A 17,181-nucleotide genomic window follows, 5' to 3' on the forward strand; every position below is an offset into this window, starting at 1 on the left:
TGATAGAAAGAAAAAAAGGAAGAGAGAGGGAGGGAGGGAGAGAGAGGGGGCACTTGGGGGGGGGGGGGACCTGCCGCACGGAGGTCCGCGCGACACACACCTCCGAACGGGAGAGTGATAGAAAGAAAAAAAGGAAGAGAGAGGGAGGGGCTTCTCTCTCTCTCTCTCTCTCTCTCTTTCTCTCTCTCTCTCTCTCTCTCTCTCTCATGGTATAAATGATTATTTGTGTAAATAAGGTTATACGCCGACCATTAAGAAAATACATGTTAGTTTAGGAATAAGGGGCAGGTAACTATATAACTATAAGATTTATTCTTCTTCCTGCTCCTTTTGTCCATGGAATGACTATTTATGATTTTTTAATGAAGAAACTATGATTGTATTATTCCATGTGGCAAATAAAAACTCTGAACTGAACTGAACTCTCTCTCTCTTCCCCCCCCCTCCCTCCCTCCCTCTACCAGTGCAGACTGTGGTCTGACTGTCACTCAAAGTGCTTATGGGCGGAGCCAGGCCATAACAGCCTGATTTCTCGAGGCTGAAAAATGATGGTTTCGAGTACTTGATTAGAAATATAAAACAATGAATTTTTTTGAAAAAAAAATTACAAATGTCTTCAATAGACTAACAGGAATTGTGTAAAGTTGCCCAAATAGTGCTAGGAATAGCAGTGCATAGCCCCTTTAAATTTTTTGCACTACCTATCTTTGTGAAAGTGGCTTCTCAGCTCTGGTCCAGCTGAAGACAGAGCAGAGGAACAGATTGGACATTGAGCATGACCTCAGAGTTGCTTTGAGACTCTTGTCAGGACCAAACAACATCCCCAGTTATCCCATTAGTTCCCCCAAACTTACTGTCGGTCTGTTATGTTAAGCTAAGAAGTCTTCAGCTGGGGCGCGGCTAGGTGGTGTAGTGGTCTAAGGCACTCGCCACCAGTGTGGAGACGCTAGGATTCGCGTGTTCGAATCCAGCTCTCCACATTGTTTTTCAGTTTGGCTGGTCGTCCGCAGTAATACACATTGGCCGTATTACGGGGAGGGAAAACTGAAGGGTGGGGATCGAACGTTGTGAACAAGCGACTCCTACAAGTCGGTTGGTGCGCCTGCGCAGTAGAATCAGGAAGTGTCGGGGGCAGCGTGAGCCTCCCACGCGTTACTCCTCGACACTGATAGATCGAGCTGCGCAGGTGAAAAGATGCGACTGCTGTTACCTCAAGTACCGGAGGGGACTTGTGCTATGTATGACTTAGTCCACATTGCAGCCGGCTTGTGGGAGGCAAGAAACAGCGTTCGTGACAGGGGAGGGTTGAATTGGATGATACGAAATTGGGATGGGAGAAAATATAGAAAAATGGGAGAAAAAGTGGATCAAAAAAAAAAAGAAGTCTTCAGCTGGCTGGACCAGAGCTGAGAAGCCACTTTCACATAGATTGAGAGAGTCAACAGCTTTAAGTACCTCGGACGGAGCCTACATATCCGAGGACTATGGACCACACACATTGACAGTGTTGTGAAGAAGGCACGACAACGCCTCTACTTCCTCAGGCGCCTAAGGAAGTTCCAAGTCAGTCAGAAGATCCTTAAGAACTTCTACTCATGTACAATAGAGAGCATCCTGACTGGCAACATCACCTCCTGGTTTGGGAATAGCACTGCACAAGACCGAAGCAGACTACAAAGAGTGACACGTTCAGCCGAACGCACAATTGGAGGGGGGCTCCCCACCCTCCAGAACATTTACAACAAGCGTTGCAGGGGCAAGGCTAAGAGAATCATTAAAGACTCCAGTCACCCGAACAACTGCCTCTTTGAACTGCTGCGGTCAGGCAAGCGATACCGGAGTCTCAAGGCGAGCAAGCACAGAAAGACTCAGAAGAAGCTTCTATCCCCAGGCCATCAGGCTGCTAAACGAACAATGAACACTACACAACAACAACCATCAAACGCACATAGCACACACATCCACACGCACACACTCACTTTAAACAAACACACTGTAGCACCCACCCCACACACTTTATAGCACACACTCACTTTAAACAAACACACTGTAGCACCCACTCCCCACACTTTATATTTATTGATGAAGGATTGCACTACAACTCGTACACCTTACTGTAAATTGTACCTAAATTGTACCTCATCCCATTTCTGCTTTGCACTATATAGTACTGTACATTAGTACACTGCATAGTATTGTATATTATATGGTAACTCAGTTACGTCTATTCTGCATCGAACATTGTACATATGTCTATACTGAACACTGTGACCTCATTTTCTACTTTTCTACTTCTAAATTACATGCTATACTATGTTATTTGATACTATCTTGTCTAGCACAGTCTCTGGAGCGTAACAGTAAGAAGCATTTTGTATGAAAGTATTCTGTACTTCTGTATGACAACTATTAACACTTTGGGTGCCGGGAAACGCTTTACAGCGTCTTTCCCGGCCATGCTCAAGGTGCCGAGGACGCTGTACAGCGTCTTTGATCTGTTTACATCTTTTTTCGATTTTCCCCGTCTGAACTTCACCGCCGAGCTTTTGGAAGAAAATTTTAACCGGAAACTGCATTTCCTCTCAAATTTCACTAGGTGGCAGTGTCCCCCTATTTTCTAACACTATCACAATAGGGGGAATATTGTACCCCACAATGAATCTGGCATTTGATTGGCCAGCATACCTGGCCAATGTAACCACAGGTATAAAACGTTAGCGCGATCCCAGAATCTACGAGGTTTTGGAGGAGAGAGAGAGAGAGAGATAGATAGAGCGATAGAGAGAGAGAGAGAGATTGAGAGAGATATTTGAATTGAGATCAGCCTATAGTCTATATTTATAGTGTTATACAGTATAGTGGTAGTATCAGACTAATTGTAAGGTTTCAGCTGTGCTTTAGAAAGTACTTAGTCGTGCTAAGTAGTAGTACTATTCGAGGGATTAGTGTGTAGTCTAGGTAGTATATTTCAGTAGTAGTAATAGTAGTTTGATCAGTTAGTAGTTTCATTTAGATTATTAGATCAGTATGAAGAGACGTAGTGTAGGAAAGCGAGGGGACAATCCGGCGGCGGGTCGCTTTGTTCAGACGAAGCTGGCGTTTGGACCCGCGGTTGTTCAAGCAGCAGCAGCACCAACAGCACCAACGTCTTTGGTAGCTCCGATCGGAGAGAGCCGTGAGACCGCTGCTGGGCCCAGTAACGCGTCTCGCCCCGGGACCGGGAGCGGCTCTACCCGACGCAGTTCGAGGAAGAGGAAGGCTGCCGCTGTGGTCATAGCTTCTTCATGCGAGTCAGGGGACAGCGATTCGACCGCCCACGAATCTGATGGGAGCGCCGATTGGGAACCACCAGGTAATTACACGGTCTTATATATATATATATATATATATATATGTGTGTGTGTGAAACGTGTATTTGATGATTTACATACTGTGACTATGTAACGTTAGTTCGACAAACCAACGGCGATATGCATGTGATTGTGTGTGTGTGTGAAACGTGTATTTGATGATTTACATACTGTGACTATGTAACGTTAGTTCGACAAACCAACGCCGGCGATATGCATGTGATTGTGTGTGTGTGAAACGTGTATTTGATGATTTACCTACCGCTTATTCTGTGACTATGTAACGTTAGTTTGCCAAACCTAACGCTGATATGCATTTATTATATTCTAGCTCCGGAATCATCTGACGATGATCTCGGCTTGGGTCGGAGGTATGAGTCTGATTCATCGCACGATTCAGACGTGGGAGTCGGACACGGTGGTGGTCGACGGGGCAACGGTACGTCATGTTTACTAATGCAATGTGAATATTGTTTTGTGCATGTTCATAAAAGTGCCTGTAACTTCTGTTCTAAATAATTTACCTCCACTTTTATCTTTTGTTGACGTTTTTTAACTTGTAATTGTGAACGAACGAAGACATGCAGAAACAAACGTTTTTTTGCATTGTGTACATCAACTTGTCGTCTTCAAATGAGCCCAACCATTTCCCCATAGTTATAATATAAAATATAGAAATAGCTCCGCTAAGATCATGAGATATGCTAGAATCGTCCAGGAATCCTGGCAACCCACAGTCATTTTCCGGATTTTTGGCCGGCACCCAAAGTGTTAAAGAAACTAAACTAAGATAGGTAGTGCAAAAAAAAAAAAAAAAAAAATGTTTAATGACTAATTGACGCAACAATTTCTCGTCGACGATTTTTCATAATCGGCGTCGACTAATCGTTGCAGCCCTATCACCACTATACCACCAACGCCTGCCTTTACATCTTATAAGAATGATTATTCATGAAATGAGAAATGTATACATTTTCTTTAAGTGTGTCAAGTTTAGAGAACAAACTAACTAAGAACTAAGCCTTTGAATTCACACTTATAATGGACACGGTTTGACCAATATGGTGGGGTCGGTGGGATTTGAACATATGCCAACGGAGAGACTAAACCCAGTGACTTAGTCTTAGACCATGCAACCCACACTGGGTGGATGGCAATGCCCTGGTACCATTTCAAATCCCCCGTCCCTGAGATGACGACAGCCAGGATTGGTGCAGGAGTCCAAGTCCTTAAAAGAACACTCCAACAATTTTGGGAAATACACTATTTGCCATCTTCCCCAGAGTCAGATTTATATCAGTTTCATGTGTCCAGTAGCCCCAGAGAGAGCTCCGGGTGCATGTTAGCCTAGCTTAGCACAAGGACTGGAAGCAGTAGGGAGCAGCTAGCTTGGCTCCATCAAAAGAGAAGAAATACAACTCGCAACAACTCCAAACCTGACACACTGAGATGAAGTTGATAGCAATCTTCTCACCTGACTCTGGGGAAGATGGCAAATTGTATTTGCTAAAATGTTGGAGTGTTCCTTTAACCACTCGGTCACAACTGCCTGCTCAAAGCTGGAAATCATCATGAAATGTAGGGCTGGATCACCAATTAATCATTATGTACAGCAAGCGGATTATGTGATCGGTTGCGTTTGTCTCTCAGGTAAAACACACTTTAACCTTTCATTTAACATTCCTGTTGAACAGGATTTTTTGGGAGCAATATTGCAGCGGTGGGATTTGAACCCACGCCTCCAGAGACTGGAGCCTAAATCCAGCGCCTTAGACCACTCGGCCACGCTACCCACAATAGGCACTTAAACCAAACCTTTTCACTCCAACTAGTCGATAACAACCCTAACTATGTCAACAACATTTACAGTGAGTACAATGGCTGAGGATGGGAATTAGTCACTTGGATTCTGTGTTATATAGCACACAAGACTAGTACTGTATTTAAAACAACATAGGACTAGTACTGTATTTAAAATAACATATGACTAATATTGTATATAAAACATAGGACTAGTATGTTATATAAAACAACATGGGACTAGTACTACTGTATATAAAACAACATAGGACTAGTATGTTATATAAAACAACATAGGACTAGTACTGTATATAAAACAGCATAGGGCTAATGCTGTATATAAAATAACATACTAATACTGTATATGAAACATAAAACATAGTTGTATATTAAATAACATTTTACACATAAGATAAAGAAACTGTAGGGCGGCTACATGGCACAGTGGGCAAGGCGCTCGCAACGAATGCTGGAGACTAGGCTCGAACAGGATGCCTCCTGTTCAAGCCCTGCTCTCCACATTGCTTTCAGTTTAGCTGGGAGAAAAAGTGGATAAAAAAAACCAAAAAAAGATTAAGAAACTGTATTTTCAAAAAGCAGCTCTCTTGCATTGGCCGGGAATCAAACCAGGGTCAACTGCTTGGGAAGCAGCTATGCTCACCGCTATACCACCAACGCCTGCCTTTACATCTTATAAGAATGATTATTCATGGAATGAGAAATGTATACATTTTCTTTAAGTGTGTCAAGTTTAGAGAACAAACTAACTAAGAACTAAGCCTTTGAATTCACACTTATAATGGACACGGTTTGACCAATATGGTGGGGTCGGTGGGATTTGAACATATGCCAACGGAGAGACTAAACCCAGTGACTTAGACCATGCAACCCACACTGGGTGGATGGCAATGCGGCTGGTACCATTTCAAATCCCCGTCCCTGAGATGACGACAGCCAGGATTGGTGCAGGAGTCCAAGTCCTTAACCACTCGGTCACAACTGCCTGCTCAAAGCTGGAAATCATCATGAAATGTAGGGCTGGATCACCAATTAATCATTATGTACAGCAAGCGGATTAGGGGCGACAGTGGCTCAGGAGGTAGAGCAGTAGTCTGGCAATCCGGAGGTTCCCGGTTCGATTCCCGCTCCTCCTGGGCAGCGTGTCTATGTGTCCTTGAGCAAGACACTTAACCCCTAATTGCTCCCGATGAGCAGGTTGGCACCTTGCATGGTTGCCTCCGCCGTTGGTGTGTGAATGGGTAATATGTAAGTAACAAATTGTAAAGCGCTTTGGATAAAAGCGCTATATAAAGAAGCAGCCATTTACCATATATTTGATCGGTTGCATCTGTCTCTCAGGTAAAACACACTTTAACCTTTCATTTAACATTCCTGTTGAACAGGATTTTTTGGGAGCAATATGGCAGCGGTGGGATTAGAACCCACGCCTCCAGGGGAGCTCCAGTAGCTCACCGCATATCTCGGCGCTATTTCTGCGTCGGGGAAAACCGTGCTGCGTCACGGATCTGGTGGACTCCGAGTTCGATTCCCGGACCCGCCGTCATTTGCCAGAATGTCTTCCCCTGCTCTATATCCCGTTTCACCCTGTATCTGTCGGTCATGCTTGACCAGAAAAGCGATAAACGCTAAAAAATAAAGTAAAAAAAAAAAAAAACCCACACCTCCAGAGAGACTGGAGCCTAAATCCAGCGCCTTAGACCACTCGGCCACGCTACCCACAATAAGCACCTAAACCAAACCTTTTCACTCCAACTACTCGATAACAACCCTAACTATGTCAACAACATTTACAGTGAGTACAATGGCTGAGGATAGGAATTAGTCACTTGGATTCTGTGTTATATAGCACACAAGACTAGTACTGTATTTAAAACAACATAGGACTAGTACTGTATTTAAAATAACATATGACTAATATTGTATATAAAACAACATAGGACTAGTACTGTATTTAAAACAACATAGGACTAGTACTGTATTTAAAACAACATAGGACTAGTATGTTATTTAAAACAACATGACTAATACTGTATATAAAACATAGGACTAGTATGTTATATAAAACAACATAAGACTAGTACTGTATATAAAACAGCATAGGGCTAATGCTGTATATAAAATAACATAGGACGAATACTGTATACGAAACATAAAACATAGTTGTATATTAAACAACATTTTACACATAAGATTAAGAAAGATTATTTTCGAAAAGCAGCTCTCTTGCATTGGCCGGGAATCAAATCCGGCCCCGGGTCACCTGCTTGGGAAGCAGCTATGCTCACCACTATACCACCAACGCCTGCCTTTATATCTTATAAGAATGATTATTCATGAAATGAAAAATTATACCAATTATAGAGGCCACTTTTGTGTCTAAGCCAGAACCGGAAAAGCAGGGACAAACATTTAACATCTTAAACAATCAATCAAGACCAAACTAAAAGTCTTGAACTCAAATGTCAAATCATTTACATTTACATTTAGTCATTCAGCTAACGCTTTTATCCAAAACGACTTACACGTTCTGTACAACAGGTCAGCAGGAAGGGTACAACTCTTTCAGCTAAGTAACAATGTTCGTCAAACAGTGTTGAAACTTGGGTGCTACAGTCTTGAGTGCACAGTAGTAAAGAGTAGGGATGGGTACCGAATTCGGTACTTTTGAGGTACCGAACCGAAACACGTCGGTACTACCGAGTATCGATTCAAGTGAGATACCAAATATTTTTATTTAATTTTTAATTTTTTACCTTTTTTCTTTTCATGTCAACGTTCACACGCACAATATATGCTTACCTAGGATTTGACTTGATTCAACAACAAAGCAGTCGGAGCAATGGCAAGCCGAAAACTCTCGAAGTTGTAGTTATTTGAAGTTTGGATATTTTTTTTACGACTGTAGTAGGTAAATTAAATTTCTTGAGACTAAAGTACCGAAAAAAGGTACCGTTGGGTACCGGTATCGATTCACAGGTACCGGTACCATATCGGTTCAAATGTGAAAGGTACCCATCCCTAGTAAAGAGACATATTAGCATAGTAGGTAGTAATATAGGCAAGGTAGATTATTTAGAAGCAAAGTGCATGATAGTAAAAGACAGTACGAAGGTAATCTACTTTACAGATCAGAAACTTGGAGGACAACAACCAACATCAACATCAACAAACTACAGATAATAATCAAGCACGGCCTCCGACGCCTCCTGGGAATCTACTGGCCAAACACCATCATAAACGCTATCCTTTTTTTTGTATCCACTTTTTCTCCTTATTTTTCTATTTTTCGTATTGCCCAATTTCGTATTGCCAATTCTCCCCTCCCCTGTCTTGAACGTTGCTAGACTATGCCTCCCACTGGTCGGCTGTAGTGAGGATAGAAGCCTTGCATCACGTGTCCCCTCCGGTACACGAGGAGGCAGCCTGTCGCATCTTTTCACCAGACAGTGCGGACTCTCAGTGGCGAGGAGTAACGTGTCTGAGGCTCACGCTGCCCCCGACACTTCCTGTCTCTGCTGTGCAGACGTTACCCAACCGACCTGTAGGAGTCGCTGTCCACAACGTCCAATCCCCACCCATCGACTTCCACCCACTACCTCCGTCAATTGAGATAGTATGACGACTGGCCCAAGCCGCAGGCAATGCTAACACCGGGATTCGAGACCGGAGTCTCTTGCATTGGTGACGAGCGCAATCTCCGCTACGCCACCCAGCCGCCTTCATAAACGCTATCCTGTGGAAACTCGCCAATCAAGACACAATAGAAACTCAAGTCAGGAGGTGGAACTGGAACTGGACAAGCCATACACTAAGAAGACAAAACAAGTCCATCACAGAGCGAGATCTAACATGGAAAACCACCTGGAGAGGACTCACTGAACAGGAGATGAAGGCAGAAGGGCTGTCATGGCAACAACTGGATCGGATGGAGGGGTTTCATCAATGGCCTATGTTCCTTAGGGAATTTAACCCTTTCACTACCAGAGTACAGAAGGTTAACCCTTTCACTACCACACCACAGAAGGTTAACCCTTTCACTACCACACTACAGAAGGTTAACCTTCTGTAGTGTGGTAGTGAAAGGGTTAAAGGCCTAAGTAACCCTGTAACTGTTGCATGACCCAGATGCGTGAACTGTACGCAACTTCATGCATCTGGAATGCAATAATGATGCCAATGTCCTCACGCTCTCTTAACCGTCTGTAGTGTGTGGTAGTGAAAGGTTAACCTTCTGTAGTGTGGTAGTAAAAACGTTAACCTTCTGTAGTGTGGTAGTGAAAGAGTTAACCTTCTGTATTGTGATAGTGAAAGGTTAACCTTCTGTAGTGTGGTAGAGTGAAAGGTTAACCTTCTGTAGTGTGGTAATGAAAGGGTTAAAGGCCTAAGTAACCCTGTAACTGTTGCATGACCCAGATGCGTGAACTGTACACAAGTTCATGCGTCTGGAATGCAATAATGACGCCAATGTTCTCGCGCTTTCTACGAGAAAACAAGCGGTCATATTTCAAGTGTGTGCATACTGTATTTCTTTCACGTTTAAATCAACGATAAAAGAGTCTAGCTCGGACTTCCGGTACGAGAGGAAACGGGTAGCACGCGTGTGCTGGAGCTCCTGGTCGAATAAGTAAAAAAACTGATGAATAAAGACCCGAAAAGAAATAAAAAATGGAGATGCAATCAAGGAACAAGGAGGAAACAAGGAATGAGAAGAAGAGAGAAAATGAGGGATCTCTGAGAAGGGAGAATTTGAAGATACAAAATCCCCGTCGCGAGGGAGAGAGGGATCAGGTGGAAGGAGGAGGTGGGCCGGCCGCGCTCGACAGGGAAATGCCAGGATGGGCGGTCTGCATGCAGGCCGAGATATTGGCATATATGAAAACAATGACGGATGCAATATTGGCGGATATGCAGACAATTACGGACACGATAAGGACCGATGTCGGGAGGCTGGGGGAGGAATTGAAGACGGAGAAGGAGGATATCAGGGGAGATGTGGATGCGGGACTCGAAGCGGTCAATGAAAAGATGGTGGAACAGGGTGAGAGCGTGGCGGCGTTGGAAGGGAGAACGGCAGAGGCGGAGGAATGGGAAACGAAGATACACGAAGTACTGACAATTGCAATTCTACAACAAGAAAAAATGAAGGAAAAGCTGTCGGACATGAAAGGGAGACCGCGGAGAAATAATACCCGGTTATGGGGATTGGAGGACGGAGTGGAAAGGGAGTCTATGGCCCTGTATGTGGTGATGGAGATTCAGAGAGCCCACAGGGCGCCTGCGTCGAAGCAGCCTGCTGGCAGGCCCCCCGAGAGCGATTACTATTAACTTTTTGAGATTCGAGGTGAAGGAAATGATAAGGAGACGTGAAGGAAGAGACGAGGTGAGACACGGGGAGGCGAACGAGAGGAGTACATAAAGAACGGATTAACCACCCCAGCTATAGACAATAATGCCCAATGAAACACATACACGAACGCGCACTATAATCACTGCAGATGGAAATAATTAGGAGGGTAAATATACAACACATAGAATAATGGAGAACTATAAACACACAGAGATTTACACACATTGGACTGGGATGAAGGAGAGACAATGGAACATGGGACTCGAATCACGGGAGGACTGGAAGGTGGGGGTCTCGGAACAGGAGGAAAAGCAGACAGAGAACTTTGACCAGGAGCTCTAGCACAATAGACAACACGAATGTTGGACAATTATAGTGAGATGAAGGGGGGCCAAGACATCAGGCACCCCTCGCCACTAGGCAGAGCCCTCTCAACAAGAGAGCCAATACTCTGCACCTACCAGCAGGGGAGAGGGGGTGACATATGGATCCCCCGTACACCTTGGGAGCGATTTATGTAAAGTATATATGTTTTAAATGTGCACATGGACAAATATGAAGGACAAAAATTCAAAATGTTGGACATGAAGAGAGGCTTGAAGAGCCTCCTGCGGGGGGTATCTTCGTCTCTGGGGGGGGGGGGGGGATTCTCCAGTAGGAGGGCTGATCCCCCTCCAAACCGCCAACTGGGGAAAGAGTGCGCTTATTGTATTGTTAGTTTTATTTTCATAAACGTGTGCGGTGATGTCGGTGACATAGGAGGTACAGTGGGTTTCCTGGGGTCCTTGGCCGTCGTGCCTGGGCGGTCAGGTGTCGGGGCCGGGGGGGCACCGGGCTTGGCGTCGCGGGGGGTCGGGGGGCCATTGAGGCGTGGTGCTTAGACCTTCTGCGGACCTGGGCTTGGGGCTCTAGTGGGCCGGGGGCCTGGCGGTCGGGCGGGGGTGGGTGGGGGCTCTGGGGGCTCGGCTCTGTGCATGGTGGACCAGGATATGGGGGTGTTCTATCTCTCGGGGAGGAGGGCTGGAGGGAGGGGTCTCTCACAGGAGGATCAGAGAGGCTGGGCTTTGCCCGGCGGGGCCCTGTGTGTTGGGGGGCCGATGGGCGTGGGGTGGGGCTCTCGGGGGCATGGGGAATAGCGGGCTTGGCTCGGTGGGGGGGAGTCCCCTATCCTTTCCTCTACTGGGCCTGGCCCAATTGATTCAAGGGACCCATGTCGATGGGGGCCCGGCTAAGCGGCCTAAGATATGGGGGGCGCCAATGGGCTCAACTCAGGCGGGGGGGGGGGGGGAGTCGGGGGTGGGGGGTCAGCGTTTATGCGGTTTGACCCGGGAGAGTGGGATCCCGTGGGTTGTGGGTTGGTTGTGCGTGGGGTGGGGGGCTTGGTGGCATGGGAGGTAGCAGGCTTGGCTCGGTGGGGGGGGGAGTATTGCCCCTCGCCCCTCTACTGGGTCGGGCCCAATCAGATTCAAGATGCCCGTGTCGCTGAGTGCTGGACCCCGCGTGGGACAGACCTGGGATGCGGGGGAGCCCGGTTTCTAGGGGGGGAGGGTGGGAGGGGGGGGGGTTCCTCTTGCGGGGGTCTGGGAAAATTAGCGCAGCCGAGTTCAAGGGGCCCACATCATTGTACTGTTGTGTTATTGATGTTATTGTATATGTTGTGTTGTATGTCTATAAATGTTCAATAAAAATTTAAGTTTAAAAAAAAGAGTCTAGCTCTTCCTTGTACACTGGACTCGACGCTCTCTGCTTTTATTCTGAAGGAGTTCTAAGCAGACGGTTCACAGCAGCCAGCTGGTCCTCAGAACGTACCCAGAGTCGGTGACGTGTCAGTGTGACTACAGTCTGTGTTCTCTGGTGACATTATAGCAGCCCGGCGCCGGTCCCTGATTCTATTGAGAGTCAAGGGACCATGATCGACATGCGGCTGAGAAGCAGTCCTGTGTTGACTCTATGACCCCCCCTCTCACCCCCCCACTTCCCTCTCAACTAGCGCTACCAGCCAAGTACACACAGACAGACACAGACACAAACACACAGACACACACAACAGAGACACACACACAGACAGACAACACAGAGACACACACACACGCACACAGATACAAACACAGACACAAACACACACACACAAACAGACAAAGACACACACACACACAGACACAAACACACACTGACACACAAACACAGACACACGCACAGACAAACACAAACATAGACAGACACAGACACACACACACCGACACACACAAACAGAGACACAGACACAGACAGACATACAAACATGTATCAACATCTTTAAACACCTCCTTGATGATTTATGTACAGAATGTATCGTCAGATAAATGTATTTGTGAATAGTAAGGAGGCACTGATACCACTCTTTCACTGCTGATACCAATTCCTGCTATAAGACTTTAAGTATCGGATACAGAGGACAGATCCAATCCATTGCTTTTACTGAACAGTATAGACTTAGACCATCGGTTTGGGATCATTATGGCTCAAAAAGCCAAAAGAGTAAATAAATGATTGAGATATACTGTATTATCAATGTTTCTCCATTAGAGAGATCTGTTGTGCTTCTATGTGTATAAAAATACAGCAAATCAAGTCAATTTGTTTTGATTTTTAGCACGTTACACGTTTCTTGATATCGGATTTTAGTATTGGGGAAATTCTTTGATACCGATACCCGATTTTTTGCCTGGTATCGGTCCGAAATCCCATAGCGGTATCGCTGCATCGAATATCAATCACTGTGAATACCAGTCTCCATGTGGCAGGAAGAGAGGTACGGAAGTGGAGTCGAAGGGTTTCAAACAGGAAATCACAATCCATCCATTCGATCTCCCCTGGTTAATCTGGGCTGAAAGGAAATGATCTCCATTCCAACCACATTCCAATGTGAATTCATTTATTTATTCTTTAATAAATTAAACATCCTTTTACTTTGTAGAGACGCGTAGACAAGCAGACGAGAACATTAGTTCCTGACCTGTTGAAAGGGTACTTTCAAAATTGTAATCCATTACAAATTACTCATTACCTGCAAAAACCTTTAATCTGTGACACAATTGACTGGATAACACAAACTAATATGTGTTGTAAAGTAAATGTGATCTACTGTGAATTAATTTACCCCCCAAATGTATATCGTATGAAGCTAAATAGAAAAGAGTATTCCAATTAAACATTATTCTCAATTTACTGCAATTTCAATCACGTTGTCGTGACCTTAATATACTACTTATTGTTACCATTCTTATTGTTGTTTCTCAATTGTGCACTGTTGAGTCTGTGTATTTGACAAATAAAGAACTTGAACTTGACATGAGCCTAACATGCTTTCGCAGTTCAAGTAATCACTTGTTTGTGTCAAAGTGGCTGTAATCTCATTACTGTATTATTTTTTCTACAATATCAATAGCGGATTACCCTGTCTTTACCGATGATTCGTAATCGGATTATTGTAATCCCATCGCATATATAACCCATTATTCTCCAATCCCTCGGGTGTAATGCCAGCGAGGTTCGCGGACCCCGTACCCCACCCGCGAGGAGGAACATTCCTGCGCTCGGAAAACGGAAAACACACATTCCAAAGGACCCTGGCTTCCCCTTCTACTACAGTGTAGCCAAGAGAAGCGGCGAGCCGGCGCCGCTTCCTGTTCAGCTGAGGGCCTCCGGGCGTGTCTGACTGTGACCTCATCCTCCAGAAGAACCCAGAAAACTCTTCATTGTGCACATAATGCAACCTCCATGCGAATTGTCCCACGACAACGAAACAACACCGACCAAAGCGGTGAGGATGAATAGGGAGAGAGAGTCTATTCCAGAAACACATGACAACATGACATCAACAGTTCTGCTGAGAGCGCTACTGTACCGTTCAGTCCATTCAGCCTGAGCGCCAGCCGGTGAAAGAGGAGCATGTGCATGTGTGTGTGTGTGTGTGTGTGTGTGTGTGTGTGTGTGTGTGTGTGTGTGTGTGTGTGTGTCTGTGTGTGTGTGTGTCTGTGTGTGTGTGTGTGTGTGTGTCTGTGTGTGTCTGTGTGTGTGTGTCTGTGTGTGTGTGTCTGTGTGTGTGTGTCTGTGTGTGTGTGTGTGTGTGTCTGTGTGTCTGTATGTATGTCTGTCTGTGTGTGTCTGTGTGTGTGTCTGTGTGTCTGTCTGTGTGTGTGTGTCTGTGTGTGTCTGTGTGTGTCTGTGTGTGTGTCTGGGTGTCTGTCTGTCTGTGTGTGTGTCTGTGTGTGTGTGTGTGTGTGTCTGTGTGTGTGCAGTCTGTGCTGACATCCTGTGTATATAGCCTTGACACGACTGCAGCGTGTGAATAAAAAAATATATAAATACTATTTCTAAAACAATTTAATAAAATCCTGAGGTTAGAACAAGAAGGTGGATGTCAAATATAGTTTCAATGTTTGTTTATGCTTGTTTGGTTTTCATTCCAAAATAGTAGACTTTTAACAATTTGGGACTTTATAACTCAGACTTTACAACCTCACCATTCTTTCCAAAGGTCGTTCCAAACCAAATCCTGGTTTCCTCCAAGTCCTCCAAATAAGGTAACGGGGAAAAGGATTCTCCTGTGGGCCAGATTTGGGAGGTTTCAGCAACCTGTTTAATAAGTCTTGACCAACCACATCAGCATTATTACAATGTGCAACACTCCCACCACCATAATCCTCCTCTTGCGTTACACTCAGGGTCTGTTTCGTGGGAAATAAAGGACTAGTAATGGAATAGCTCCTGTGGTTTGAAACCTTTGGGCTGCTTTTGCGTGAAGAATTAAGCGTATTTGGTTAAATGAACAGGAGGCTTTGTGTTCAAAACGTGAAAAGGGAAAAGCTCCAACGTACGGCAGGAAAAGGATTTAGTCACAGAGGAGATTAAATCTCCCCCTGAAGAAACATCTGACACATGGCCTCATGGATAGTTAAGAGAAGACCAAACATACACAGAAAAACATGTTCTCTCTCTCTCCCTGCGTCCAGCTGCTCAACTATAGAGAAACTTTACAGAGAAACCGATGATACACCTAGAACATGAACATAACGGTACACAGTGCACCTGACAAACAGACATTGCTGTCACACTTTGTGAAACTCCTCATCAACAAAGTAAATCATACCTTGGCTTCTCCGCGGACTGACAACACAGAAGTCACCGACTCTGAGAGGATCCGCTGTGAATCCCTTCTCCTCCCAGTAACCCTGGAAAAACACGTATCCTCGCGGGTCTCTTGAGGGGAGTGCGTTGTGGAGGATGTCAGCGGAGCGGACGCTTTCTGAAAGAGAAGGCTTGTTCTCAGCCGAGGCTCGTGTGGCGGAGCCTACTCTATGTGGCTAGATGGGACGTGGGGAATGGACTTTCTGGGCAATGGGCCAAACTATGAAGTGTATCTTAAAGACGCAGGACGCGGCAGCAGCGCCACATGTAGTTTAGTCATACGTTATGTAAGAGCGGTAGTACAAGGCCATCATTTTAAACCGATTGGAAAAACATCTGTCTGTTGCCATGGTGTTCGCTCACTCACAACACTTGCTCGCTCGAGTGAAGTCAGTGTAGAAGAATCAGAGGTTTCCGGTGATAATCGGCTACGTCATGCCACTGCTAGTTTACTCACGTTTGAAGTTCAACAACTAAAAACTTTAAATGAAGGGGGTGTTTTAATAGTAAAAAAAAAAAAAAAAAGGGGGAATGTCTACCATTTTAAGAATTCACATTACAGTATGTTCTTCCTGTGTCCCAGGAGAGTTCAGTCAGTATTTGAGAACATGCACAACTCTCCCCTAAAGCTAGAAATCAGAGATTACCAATCGGTGATGTAACCGGCTGGTGAAACCTGGGTGGCTGCTCCGTAGAAAATGAATGGGGCTCTGACTTTATGAAGCCATAAAACGTTTGTTCTCAGAGTTCTAGAGTTCTCACACCCAAATGAGGTTAGGATTCTGGTTCAGACCTTCTAGCAACGCTGGAACATTCACCTCATTCGGCGTAAGAGCTCAACACAAACATTTTATAGTCTCACAAAGTCAAGAGACCGATTTAATTATCTATGGAGCAGCGGCCAGATTTCACATCCCAGTGATGTCACCAATTGGACGGTTCTATTTCTATCTTTCTCTGATTTCTATCTTTAGGAGAGAGTAAATGGTAAATGGCTGCATTTATATAGCGCTTTTATCCAAAGCACTTTACAATTTGTTCCTCACATTTGACCCATTCACTCAGACATTCACACACCGACGGGGGAGGCAACCATGCACTGTGCCAACCTGCTCATCGGGAGCAGTTAGGGGTTAAGTGTCTTGCTCAAGGACACTTCGACACGCTGCCCCTGAATCGAGCCTCCAGATTACCAGATGACTGCTCTACCACCCGAGCCACTGTCGCCCCCTAAAAGAGAGTGGAACAACACAGGAAGAACATACACTATGTGGCCACTTCATAAGGTGTACAGGGGTACCAAATATAGTTCTTAAAATGGGTGACATTATTACCCATTACCCAGGGTTAGGGAAAATCTGGCGGCAGCATCCTAGTTATTAGAAGCAAGAATTTGACCCTGAAGCTCGCTGGTTTGAATCTGCGAACTGGCTGGCAAAATCTGGGCGGGGAATTGAACGTGTCACCCTCTCCTCCTTCAATGACTACCGTGAA

General features: G+C 45.2%; 1 protein-coding gene across 1 annotated transcript in view; it reads right to left on the reverse strand.

Annotated features, from left to right (window-relative positions):
• Nucleotides 1-15,781, reverse strand: part of LOC311231071 (uncharacterized protein) — a 133,359-nt gene extending 117,578 nt beyond the window's left edge. Inside the window, exon 1 of the mRNA XM_084317547.1 lies at nt 15,650-15,781. The gene's annotated coding sequence lies outside the window, so the exon portion shown is untranslated. The remainder of the gene's footprint in view (nt 1-15,649) is intronic.
• Between the last annotated feature and the right edge of the window lie 1,400 nt (nt 15,782-17,181).

Source organism: Notolepis coatsorum (genome assembly GCF_963971535.1).
Source record: "Notolepis coatsorum genome assembly, chromosome: 6".
Taxonomy (NCBI): Eukaryota; Metazoa; Chordata; class Actinopteri; order Aulopiformes; family Paralepididae; genus Notolepis; species Notolepis coatsorum.